The following is a 13,166-nucleotide window of genomic DNA, read 5'->3' as shown; positions in this document are numbered from 1 at the left end:
AGACAAAGGCCATGCTTCTGTGAGTATCTTCTAATTTATTTATACTGTACTAGCTGGGGTACCCGGAGCTGCCCGGGTTAACCTGTTTTAGACATAAGCCAAATGCCAATCATTTTAATCAAAACAATTGCCCAACATTTGTTTTTGTAATGCTGATGTCTTATAAATATAATACTTAATGGGCTAAAGTTTGTCCAGCAGAACTATAAGAGGTAGACTCCCCAAACTATGTAAATACTTGGTTAAAAGACAAACACATTTGAAGTCCCTCATGCAGACTTTGTTTTGCAATCAAATTAATAACAAAATTACACACAAAAGGTATTTAACAATAAATGTAAATATCAATGAATCAAAATTGAGCTAGTGGTGTATTTCACTGTTTTTACATTGCAATTTTACAAACATAAAATGAATGTATTCAGACAGGAAGGCAAACTGGGTTGTACAGGACTGTCAGGTACTTAACAGTTCAGAACATAAAGTAGCTGAAGAAAGGGATTAAATAAACAGAGATGGCCAAAAAATTTGAATCTGGAAATCTGAATCTGCCTGGTCATACCCACAGCCTCAGCCTAAGCATGTTGTTGTTTTGCTGAGTGTGCTATGGCTGTGCTGTGCTGAGTGTGCTGTAGAAAGGGACTAAATAAACAGAGATGGCCAACACATATACAGGGCTGGAAATTTGAATCTGCCTGGTCATACACACAGCCATCTATTTTGGGGGTAATTTTCAGTTCAACTTTTAAAAAAATTGTACCAGTCTGTTCCCCATGTCATGAGGATTCAGAATATATATAGTTTTTAGGGCTACATATTATAGTTTGGGAGTTTATCCCAGACAGACAGAAAGACAGACAGAAGTGGCAGCATGAAAAGCACAAGGTACAACACTGTATGGTCTTACATAAATGGCTATTTTGGGGGTAATTTTCAGTTCAACTTAAAAAAAAAAATGGTACCAGTTTGTTCCCCATGTCATGATTCAGAATATATATAGTTTTTAGGGCTACATATTATAGTTTGGGAGTTTATCCCAGACAGACAGAAAGACAGACAGAAGTGGCAGCATGAAAAGCACAAGGTACAACACTGTATGGTCTTACATAAATGGCTATTTTGGGGTAATTTTCAGTTCACCTTCAAAAAAAAGGTACCAGTTTGTTCCCCATGTCATGAGGATTCAGAATATATATAGTTTTTAGGGTTACATATTATAGTTTGGGAGTTTATCCCGGACAGACAGACAGACGTAGCCCTTTATGTATATAGATTTACAAAAGTGACAAAGCCAGCACTTAGCCAACTGAACGTCACTGTGCTCAGAGCGCAGCAGTGCCTTTGTGTTGGTCCATGGCTCAATCTGCAGGATAGGTTTTGTGCCGCGTAATGAACGGCTCTGTGGCGCGTCCCTCCGCTTTTCTTTCCATGAAAAAAACTTCTGTAACAGTGGAATGTGCCGAAAAAGTGCTGATGTCCACGCCTGTTGCCTTTCTGTGAAAGTCAGACGAAGTCCCGGATCAACAAAGCCTTCACGCTGGAAATGATCTGGTTGTTTCAGCGGTGTTTGAGCTTGTCAATCGGCGCTCGGAGCGCGGCGTGCTCTCAGCAGTTGTGGGCAGTCTTTAAACCATCTGGATCACTCCTTAATCTGTGTAATCCCCATAAAATCGTCCCTGAAAGCCATATTAATTTTCCGAACGGTGTCCACCTGGAGGTCTCTCACAGTTTCTGGAAAAAAACTGATGCAACAAAGCTCCAAATCGTTCAGACATTTATTCGCAATAAAAATCCGACGAGAGGGGTGGACCAGTGCTCACACAAAGCCTGCTCACAGGCGAATGACGCAACCGACAGGCGTGAAAAAACTCACGCATGCGCACGAAGGTTCAAGCTTGGCTGATGCAATCACACGTGATTCAAATCCATATGGTTTTTGAAAAAAATAAAATGGTCGGATACTTTTCTAACAGACCTCGTATATATCTATATCTATCTATCTATATCTATATCTATATATATATACACACACACACACACACACACACACACACACACACACACACACACACACACACACACACACACACACACACACACACACACACACACACACACACACACACACACACACACACACAATTTAATGTTTCTGATACTTTTTCATTCCAATGTAACTTGGTTCAATAACTGTCAAAGATATATCTCAAATGTGCTTGTTTTGTGCGTGAACAGCCACATGGTGCTCTCACAGATTTACAAAAATGTAAAAATGCTGGATTCATGAGGCTTTTCATTCAGATTTTAATGTTCAATGGGCAGTTTAGAAAAATGAAATGTCTTGGATCCAAGAAGATAAATATTAAAAGGGTTACACTGTGCCAAAACACTTTTTAGTCTATCTTTTACATTTTCATGTCTTTAATATTCAACATCTCCAAAGTTCTACAATTCTGAGTGTTCAGATATTCTCCTGATTTAAGCAGAATTTATGTCCAACACAGCTAGTTTAATGCCTATGTGACATATGTAATGGAAATAACCCATCTCCTCAGATCCTCTAACTTTATCTCAGATTATTAAAAGCCCCCCTCCACCCCATCCCAACACACACACAGTATTTCAATATCCGAGGATTACAACTGTATTCCAAAATTGCAAAAAACACTGATATGCAAAGTGAAAAGTGCTACATCATACACATCACCACCTTAATTGAAGTAATCACAAATTTTCAAAATACATTTTGGAGTGCAGAAATAAATAATGCTCCATATGTTCACGATGCATCTTTTTTGCAGAGTTCATAGATTGCAGTTCATTTTTATACATTAAAATATTTCTGTAATTGTTTTTAATGAAAGTAAAAAAAAAAAAAATCTCCATTGTTTATGTATTTGTGAGAGTCTAATATTTGTAAGCTGTATATACTTTGTGATTTTAGGCTGTAATTAATTTCTATATATGTGTATCATGTCTGGTTGGAACTGAATAGGCTACATCAAGCTAAAACAGAGCTCAGTTGACCAGTAAATTAATGTATTATACACTGCATGCAGTTAGTGCACTTTCTGCAAAAACAGACTATCCCTGGTTCAAGGCCAGCCATGCCTCAATTTATTTGTAGAAAATAAAATTAGAAAAAGCCAAATCAAATGAATGGCTTTATTCCTTTTTATTGGCTTTAATAATACACGCCATAGTAAAACATTGTATAAATCAAGAGTGTAAATTTGCAGCTTTTATTGCTCATAAACAATGAGCATAAAATGGCTGACTGTCATGCAGAATGCTGTTACATTCTGAGTGCGCATGTGCAGCGTTGTGTAAATGTCACAGGACTAAGTGTGAACTCCCAACTCTTGCTGGTGTGCAAAGCAATAAAAGGACATTCGTCTAAATCATGTCCAAGGAGAGGCTCTCCGTGCAGGCTAAGGAAGAGCTGATGACCTCTAAAGTGTGGATACTCGACACGTTGGGCCGGTTAAAAAGCCTTTGGTTTTTTGGGGGGTTGTTTTGGTGGATTGTTAATGAAATTTATTTTCATTGCGAGCAGAAAGCTGAATGGCAGATCGTCTTGAACACTGATCAAAAATAAATGGAGCAATGTGACACTAATAAAGCTTTGTCAGCTTTTAAAATAAATGAATTTTTCCTTTTTGTCGATGGCAGAACAAAGCGGCGGCAGCAGCATGGAAAACGCAGGCACAGCACCGCATTACACTGAGGGACTTCTTCAAAAACTCTGCATTGATTCACATTAAAAGACTTTATTTACTCTGTATGCTGCCAACAGGTCTGTTTCACATGATGGAAGTGTCCATTTTTGTTAATTAAAAAAAAATTAAATACAGGCTCTAACAGCTCTATTCCTGTTCACAGGGATTTGTTTCGGGTGGAAATAACACGTTTTGACAGAAACACTAAAATGTCTGTCAGGTTCGAGTCTGGTCTGGACAGGAATACGAGGCTCGAACCGAAATTTAATGCCCTCCAGATCCAAGACCAACAGCCCTCTGATAAGGACAGTTTGGTTTATGATAAATTGAGAACTTGTCTGAGAGGACAAGCTGAGTGACCCCCCGAGACCTCCGAGTACAGGGACCAAGTCCAAGAGGTGAGGTCAAGTTCACCATCTTACAGTGCGCCTTTTTCTGTTACTAAACACCCTAAAAATATTGACTTGGTGGGCTTTCGTTTTTTTCATGATGACTGGAGCAGTACGCTTGAATTTTTTTGATGAATGAATCAAATGTTGGGTTTTTTTATAGTGTTCTGCAACCTGCCTCAGAACACTGAAAAGTCCACTGTTTTTCCAGCTTTCCTCCCAAACACAGCTATCATATGTGCCACGCACGTTTCAATGAAGACATTAAATATAGTTTCACACAAGCTGTTTTGTAATTGTTGTAATATTGAGTGATGACGGAAATGCGCACACAGTGTGTGCAGGATTACAGCTGACAGCGGAAATGTTCTCCATTAAATACTGTCTTATTGTTCAGATTGCCACATGTGGGACACATTTAAGGGACTTTGTCCACCTTTCTTTGGGAAAGTTAGAGACATTTGTCACAGTGTTATCCATAGACTCAGTCATGTCTGTGTATTAACACGGAGGGCACATGCCAGCATTAAAAAGTGCTGCATCCCACAGGGCTCTGCAGGAGCAACTTGCAGAGTACCACCTGCATCAGACGCTCAAAGCGCTTTACAATTATGCCTCACATTCAGCCCGATGTCAGGGTGCTGCCATACGAGGCGCTTACTACACACCAGGAGCAATAGGGAATTAAAGGCCTTGCCCAAGGGCCCTTAGTGATTTTCCAGTCAGGCAGGGATTTGAACCCATCACATACAATTTGGCCAAGCACCTCAAGTGGATTTTGGCTCCTCTAGTGGGTAAGTCAGACCACCATGTGGAGAACACACAAGATTTTGTGAACAAGATCAAGGACCTGCAGCTGGAGGCAGATGAAACTATGGTGTCATTTGATGTGACATCATTGTTCACCTACATCCCTACTGCTGAGGCCGTCTCAGCTGTGAGGCAGAGACTGCTGGAGGATGTGTCTCTACTTGAAAGGACCAAACTCACACCAGACCACATCTGCCAACTCTTGGAGATCTGTCTTAACACCACGTATTTCTTGTTTAGGGGGAATTACTACAGGCAGATCCATGGTTGTGCGATGGGGTCTCCGGTATCCCCCATTGTGGCCAATCTGTACATAGAGCGAGCGGAGAAGACAGCCTTGACGTCTTTCACGGGCATCCCTCCCAGTCACTGGTTCAGATATGTCGATGACACATGGGTTAAAATCAAGCAACAGGAGGTTGAGGACTTTACAGAACACATCAACTCGGTGGACTCCAATATCAAGTTCACACGTGAGGATGCCAGAAACAACCATTTAGCCTTCTTGGACTGTGATGTTATGATTGGAGAGAACAGGCAGCTCCAGACAGGGGTTTAGAGAAAACCCACTCACACTGACCAATATCTGCGCTTTGGCTCAAACCACCCCCTTGAACACAAGCTCGGGGTGATCAGGACTCTTCAACACAGAGCCCTACAGGTGCCAACAACTGCAGAGGGAAGGGCTAAAGAACAACAACCTGTCTGGAAAGCCCTCACAGTATGTGGGTACCCACGATGGTCCCTGGACAAAGTGCAGAAGTCCCAGAGAACAAAGAGACCAGATAGACAGGAGACAGAGACAAGAAGAAGAGGAGTGTCTCTCCCTTATTTAGTAGGAGTAGGGGAAAAACTACAGAGGATCTTCAGACAGCACAAAATCCGAGTTTACTTTAAACCGGTTAACACCTTGAGACAGAAATTAGTTCACCCTAAGGACAGGATCCCTAGTTACAAACAGAGCAATGTAATGTATTCTGTCAGATGTCAGGAAAACTATAACAAACACTACATAGGTGAGACTAAGCAACCTTTACACAAAAGGCTATACCAGCACCGCAGAGAGGGCACCAGTGGACCTCAGTCTGCAGTTTATCTCCACCTTAAAGACACTAACCACACGTTTGAGGCCAAGGAAGTTAAAATATTAGCCAGAGAGAAGAAATGGTTTGAGAGGGGGTGAAGTAGGCATTCTATGTGAAACAGTTGAAACCCAGCCTTCACCGGGGAGGGGGTCTGAGACACGCTTTGTCCCCTGTTTACAATGGGGTACTCAGGTCAAAGCAGTTTCAGTCTTTTGTTCATGGTAATGAGTCATTCACGTCATCAGGAGAGTCGTCAAGGGAGCCATCAGGAGAGGCGTCCGTCCCATCATTAGGAGGGACAGCTGCCCTGTCATTAGGAGGGTGCTAACTAGAGCACAATAGGTGCTAATTAGAGCTATTGTTTAGTCACTAGCCTATAGCAGTCTGCCTCTCGGTAGGAGGGGTCTGGTTAGGTTTAAAACTCCAGCTTTTGTGGCTTCTGTTTATGCTTCTCTACAAGAATCAAGACAGAAATCAGACTACCAGAGCAAGAATTTTAGCTGAGGAAGCTTCTGCGATTTGAAGTGAAATGTCCTCGCGTCAAGCAACCCAGTCCAGTCAAAGATTCAAGCTTCTCTACTATGGAAACCACCTGGCCAACTGAGAGCCTACACTCAAACATGCATTCAGTAAGATGGGATGATTAAGAAAATGCAATGTGTCATGAGGAAACCATTCAAACACTAGAAGCACTCAGAGAGCGCAAACCTCCAAGGCCATAGGGTCACTGACGTCACATGGAATACCCTTTGGCAAAGAGACTTATTCCACATCGTTTCACGCATCTGCAAATGTATTTATAAAGAGAAACTGCATGAACTATACAAGTTTTTTTATTTTCTAATAACAAGTTTATTCAATGAGGAGAAACAAATGCTAAATTATTGTTGTGTTGTAACTTAATTTTTGTTCAGCCTTTGTGACCCGTCTTCATGAAGTTAGATGCAAAAATGTTGAAATTGGCCCTATCCTGCAATGCTAAAGAATCCTTAAAAAAATTACTGGATCCGGATCATGTTCCGGATCATTACCAAAATTTAATGACTTCTAAGTTAGGCCAAGATACACCCCTGGTAAAAATTTCATTGAAATCCGTTGAGGATTTTTTGAGTAATCCTGCTAAAAAACAAACCAACCAACCAACAAACGGACGCGACCGAAAACATAACCTCCTTGGCAGAGGTAATGACACAAATTTTCTGTGACAGGGCCTGACTTTTTTTCTTTTCTTTTTTAATTCAAGAATAAAAACATGATGAGTTGGCATGACATGTAGTATTTCTCATTGTGTAACGTGTCCTCATTACGACTCAATTCTCAAATTCAAGAATGACATAATTTATTCATCCAAGAGTTTTAGAAGTGAACAAGTACGTTTCTGGTAGAATGTCCCATATTACCAAATATTTTCTCTCCAGGAAAATCTAAAGATGAACCTGTGTATGTTCAAACTAAGTTATATTTATTCATCTTTTTCTCCTATAATTAGTCAGACCAGAGTGCATTTTTCTGTTTCATGACAAACATGGGACATTTTTCATGTAAAATTATTCAATCTATTGATCCATGTAAGTAAATCCAATAAATTATCCGAATAATTATTTCTACTTGCATGCACTCATACTCTTGCTTTTATTAGAAATAAGAGTGCGCACTGATCTCTCAGGCTGCCAGGAGCAGCAGAAATCCAAAACATGATGCTGAATTAAGCCTGAAATGGTGCTGAAAAATATTCAGTCTTGTCCATTGCCTCCAGGCAGAAGAAGCTCTGAGGCAAAACGAAGAGAACAAAGACTCTCTTGTGCTCCACAAAGGGCTTGAAATGTGAGCCATGGACTCGGCTTCCCTTTACTCTGGAGAGTCAATCAGCACCAAGGATGCAACGCAAGACAGAAAGAAGACAAAGAGAAAGAGTGAAGAAAGAGACGGTGGCAGACCAGAGATAAACGCAGTGTATGGGGAACCAGAGAAACACTGTTGATATTTTCTGTGCTGGAGGCTTGCATTTGCAATGCTGGAAAGTGAAGCGATGCAGGGGAATCTATCCTCCGGCATGATGGATGCAATCAGCATTTCACTGGGGTTTTGATGGCTTCCAACAAGAACATCTAACTACAGTAGGAGACCTGTGCATTTAGCTCATGCCTAGGGAAGCTAGTAGGGTGTGGTGGAGGTGACAAGCAGGAAAATGAGATGTGAATGTGCTGTTATAAAAATTCCTCCTGGAATTACAATTATGCAGGAAAGGTTCACAGTATGAATGTTGCAGCTCATGCACAAAAAAACAAACAAAAAAAAATCTTCAACCAGCCAGGCTGTAATTTATTGATTGCCAAGTAGGCAATGAAAGACCAACATCTCAGCAAGCAAATATAGGTCACTAACACCTCCTTCACACATGCACTGCAACCCTGAAACTATCTAGACGTGATTTGGAGGAATGCAAATGCTCAAATCAGTTGGACCAGACATGAAACTGACTTTAACCTGTCAGCTCCTGAGTACAGAGTGCTTATAGTGTCCGATTTAGTCCATGTCTGGAGTATTCATAATGAGCATGTTGATGACATTTCTATCAAATGCACTGGATGAAACTGGAAGAAAATACAAATATTCAAGTGAAGAAGAAAGGACATTTACATGAAGATACCAAAGAACTGAAAGAAGATGAGAGACACTGATCATCAGGGCCAAAGCCCAAATCAGCAAATTCAGGCAATGGCAAGAGCAATTTCTACAGCTTACTTTCTGCATGACGTTGTCCCTCCTGCACACACGACCCCCAGGTGCCACCCCTCGCCAAAATAAAACAAAGTATTTTACACTGGATATGTCTCTGACAGACAATCGTTTGTCGTGTGCTACAGCAAGTCTGTACAATGTCCAGTCCTATTCTCTAGACATTGGTCACAGGAATAAGGCAGGGAGCTGCTGAGTGCTGCAAAAGGAAGCTGTATGGATAAAATCTCTTCAAACGGACTTGGATTTAACGTGTGGGTGACACCAACAAATGTGCACAAATAATCACTAAAAATGATGAAATGTTGATATTTAAAAAAATCCTGAACAAGAAAAGTTGATAAGTGCGCAGGTGAAGGATAAACTACAGCTGTCTGAAGCCTCTATTTCAGGCCTCAGCCGTGGCCATACTGTTGCTACGTCATCACAAGAACAGCACCTGCTGATTCAAGCCCAAATCAACTGTAAACACGGCGGAGGTCGAGCTGTTTTCGGACAATTTTTTCTAGTGTGGAGCGTTTTTTTTTTTTTAAGTCCAGTCTGAAGGTGTTTCTGAAGCAGCTGTGGGGGACACAGCGTTATGGTTTTGAGCCTTATTTAGATGACAATAAACTTCGGGAGGAAAACCTTCAGTCTGACAACAGTGACGATACTGGCAGAGTTCAGAACACAGAATGGTGATTACAAAAAAAAAATAATGCAGGTGATTTCAGCATGCGGTTGGAGGTGATAAATAGTTTTTGGGTTTGTTTGTTTGTTTTTTTGCCAGCTCTTTGGTCGTAATCGACTAATAAAAAAAATAGTTTTACTATCTGAGACATCAGAAAAAAAGTGAGGGGGAAGTGTGGATTCTTTATTTATTTTTTTCTTAGAAACGGGTATACATATATTTCAAATTTGCAAAATGTCATGAGGGAATGAAAATTTCAGCTATTTCTAAAATAAATAATTTCCTTTTTGAATACATTTGCAATTTAAAAGACTCCCAGTCCCTCAGTCTGCATGTGACAAAATAATCCCATGATCCACAAAACAATAAAAAAAATCTGAAAATACTCAGTTTTGTCTCCGTGTCAAGCGCAGAAACCATGGACACGGTGCGTACGTGCTCGTCAAGTGTTCCACCTGCCGATGAAAAGGATTCGGCAAAAATTAACCGTTCTGACACCAAAAACACGATGCAGCTCTGACCCGAACCACTCAGTGGAAGTGGGGCTGTCAGTAGCCTGTAAAAATCCATAAATTAATCCATGAATTAATGGGACAATTAAGATAATGGTTCTGGAGCTCACGCCAGTTCCTCCTTGTCTAATGTCGGCACTTGCTGGGAAGTTTCTGGTTTTTAGTTACACGCAGTTCAAAATCTGAACATTTATTTCTTCAAGAACTGCTCACCAGGAAAAGATAAATTTCAAATTGTGTTTTAATTTTAATCTTAAATATTCAGAAAACATGTGACCTACACTTTAAAACCTTAAAAATTAATTGTAATCTAATCTTCACTGATTTTGATATGTTTTTGAATTTTTTTTTCTGTTTCACATTTCGTAATTGCAATAGATTCTCACTGTACATGCAGATCCAATGTGTGTGTGTGTATATATATATATATATATATATGGGTCTCAAGCCCACCACTTTAGCCTTTGGACAGACAGAATGTGAATGCATAATGACGTGATTCTGCACAATTTGTATGTTTTCTCTTGTGCCAGAGTGAGCATACCTTGTCAACTGGATATGTTATTTGCTATTTCTAAACATAGAGGAAGGTAACTTCTGTCAAAACGCTGATCATTTGATTAAACATTTTGGCACTGGAGCCAACAGCTTTTAGTTTGTTCTGAATCTGTAATTGTGGCAGATCAGCATCTCTGACTACGGAACGGGAGAAATGTAATGCCTGGACAGTGTCTTTTCTCTACTGGCCACGTGGGCATGTCACATAGAGCAAGAACATCTTCAAATATGGACAATGTCATAGAAATCTAACACGACTCCACTAACAGACTTTTAAGATGTTTCATATCAAGCTCCATCCATAAAAGGTTGTACAACATGACCCCATTTAAATGTAATTCCCTGCCAAAACTATCATGTTTTAACTCTGTAAATTTCATCCAATATGTTTTCCTTAATGTGAAATGCAGTGCAGTTCCATAGACTATGTCTTGTGCTGACTACGCCCTCAGAGAACTGGGACTGAATGAATATCTCCTCGCCACACACTCGACATAGGCCAACACATAAATCATGGATTCAAGCAAAGCTTCATTAAAATTCATTACCCTTCATATCAGGGGACCTAACTATTGTGTGAGTCTCTCAAGTCTGTGAGGACAGACCCGCGTGCAGCAGGCAGGTTTAATCAGCGCCATGCCACGCTCTCAGAGGATACTCGGCATCTCTGAATGACGGGCGGCTGTGTACTTGTGTTACAGAGTGAGGTGGGACATTGGTGCTGGATCTTTGCTGAGTTCCTCTGTATAAGTGTCTGGGTTGAAGGGTGACTGGCGTCAGGCAGCAGAATAATGGCTTCATGCTCCACAGGACTGTGACATGAAACATTCAGTCGTACACATTTCACGTCGCCGAGGCCGCGGATGTTGTACTGTGACATGGCCGTGCACAATGAGAAAAGGTTTAGTTTAAGCGAAAAGTATGATGGTGGTGAAAAAGACACATTTCTCATCTATTTCCAAACCACCACGATAAATAATTTCACTGGTAGCTTCTTATAAACTATGCTGGCTTCGACTCTCGGAGCACCTGTCCTGGATATTTCCCACATATATTTATACCTGAGCTGCTCCATTTGAAGGTCAACTCCATTCCTCTATGGCTCAATTCAATTCAGGCAGTTGGTGGGATTCAATTTCTGCTGAAGGGCACTTAACCAGTGACCCATTTTAAAAAAGGGCCCCTCGCCTCCCTCTGAGCTGCTGTGGGCAGATCAGATCCAGTCCAAATGAACACAGGCACAATCTTACCTCTGACTAACTCCGCCCCACCCCATCCCATCCTGTCTCGCATCACGTACCCCATCAAGTTGTGTTTTCTCTGATGCAAACCACAGGAGACTTTACTGCACACAAAGTCAAGAAGAAATAAGCTAAAGTAAACACATTGGCCTGACACCTCCTCTCTGTGTCATATCATATATTAAGTATTGAATTACAACTGTTGTTGGCGCAGCAGGGGCGCCATGGCGCATCTCTTGCCTGTCTCCTCTCGGTGTTACACTGGTGTTGAGGATAGCGTCTCATCGATCCGCTGCCTGGCACAGCCCCTGTCACAGATGGACTCTGGCCCAGGAGCTTTTAATTAAAGAGCATGTGAGAACAGCTCCCAGCTGCCATCCCTGTGAAAGTTGACACCTCGGGCCCTCTCACACCTTGCTTGATACAGCAGCGCTAATCAAAGGCGCTTTAGGGAGAACAAAGAGGAGTGTACAAAATGAAATGACCTCAACAAAGGACGCATGTCGAAAACACGCAGTCAGGTTTAGTCCACACAACGCCGGATAAATTTAGTCTTTGGTGGAAAAAAAAAAATGTTTACACTTACATTTTGTCACATTACTGTTTGTGTGTCACAGACAAACAACAGCGATTGGCCAAGAAGCAAAACATTTGATGTCTGTAGTGTTTATCTCAGAAAGTATCATATAATTAATATGTCCACAAATCATGTGCAATAACAACTCGTTTACAAATCCCTGCACTAATGTCACATTATCACATCTAAATTCCACTTCACATATTGTAAATAAGATGCTCCTATCTCTTTTTCAATCCCAATCATGTTTATATACATGCATATGTACTTATATATGTACTTATATATGTACATACATATATATATGCATATGTGTATGTGTATACATGTGTGCATGTGTGTATGCATATGTGTGTGTGTGTGTATGTGTGTATATATATATATATCTATATATATATCTATATATAGATATATAGATATATATACACGAGGTCTGTTAGAAAAGTATCCGACCTTTTTGTTTTTTTCAAAAACCATATGGATTTGAATCACGTGTGATTGCATCAGACAAGCTTCACGGCATTGCTTTGTGCCATGCGGCTCCACCGCAACGCGCGGAATTCCGCTCCTCTTTCCATGACAAAAACTCCTGTAACAGTGGAATGTGCCGTTCATTTCTAAACTGGACGCTGTCTTGATCTGGTATGTCGTCTGACTAGCACAGGAATTGTGAAAAGATGTGGACATCAGCACTTTTTCAGCACATTAAGACAGACGTGCAGAGGAGTTCCGCGCGTCGCGGTGGGGCCGCATGGCGCAAAGCAACGCTGTGATGAAGCCTTCCAGGACATGTTGGGGCATGTCCAGCTCATGCACAATCACAATCGGATAATCACACGACTGAAAAGCAACCGGAATCCATCTGA

At 41.0% G+C, this 13,166-nt stretch overlaps 1 protein-coding gene across 9 annotated transcripts in view; it reads right to left on the bottom strand.

Annotated features, from left to right (window-relative positions):
* tenm4 (teneurin transmembrane protein 4) overlaps positions 1-13,166 on the bottom strand; it is a 626,167-nt gene that overhangs the window by 272,327 nt on the left and 340,674 nt on the right. The window lies entirely within an intron of this gene.

Source organism: Thalassophryne amazonica, chromosome 4 (assembly GCF_902500255.1).
Source record: "Thalassophryne amazonica chromosome 4, fThaAma1.1, whole genome shotgun sequence".
Classification (NCBI taxonomy): domain Eukaryota; kingdom Metazoa; phylum Chordata; class Actinopteri; order Batrachoidiformes; family Batrachoididae; genus Thalassophryne; species Thalassophryne amazonica.
Note: the sequence above shows the minus strand (reverse complement) of the source record. Positions and strands in the feature narration are given on the sequence as shown.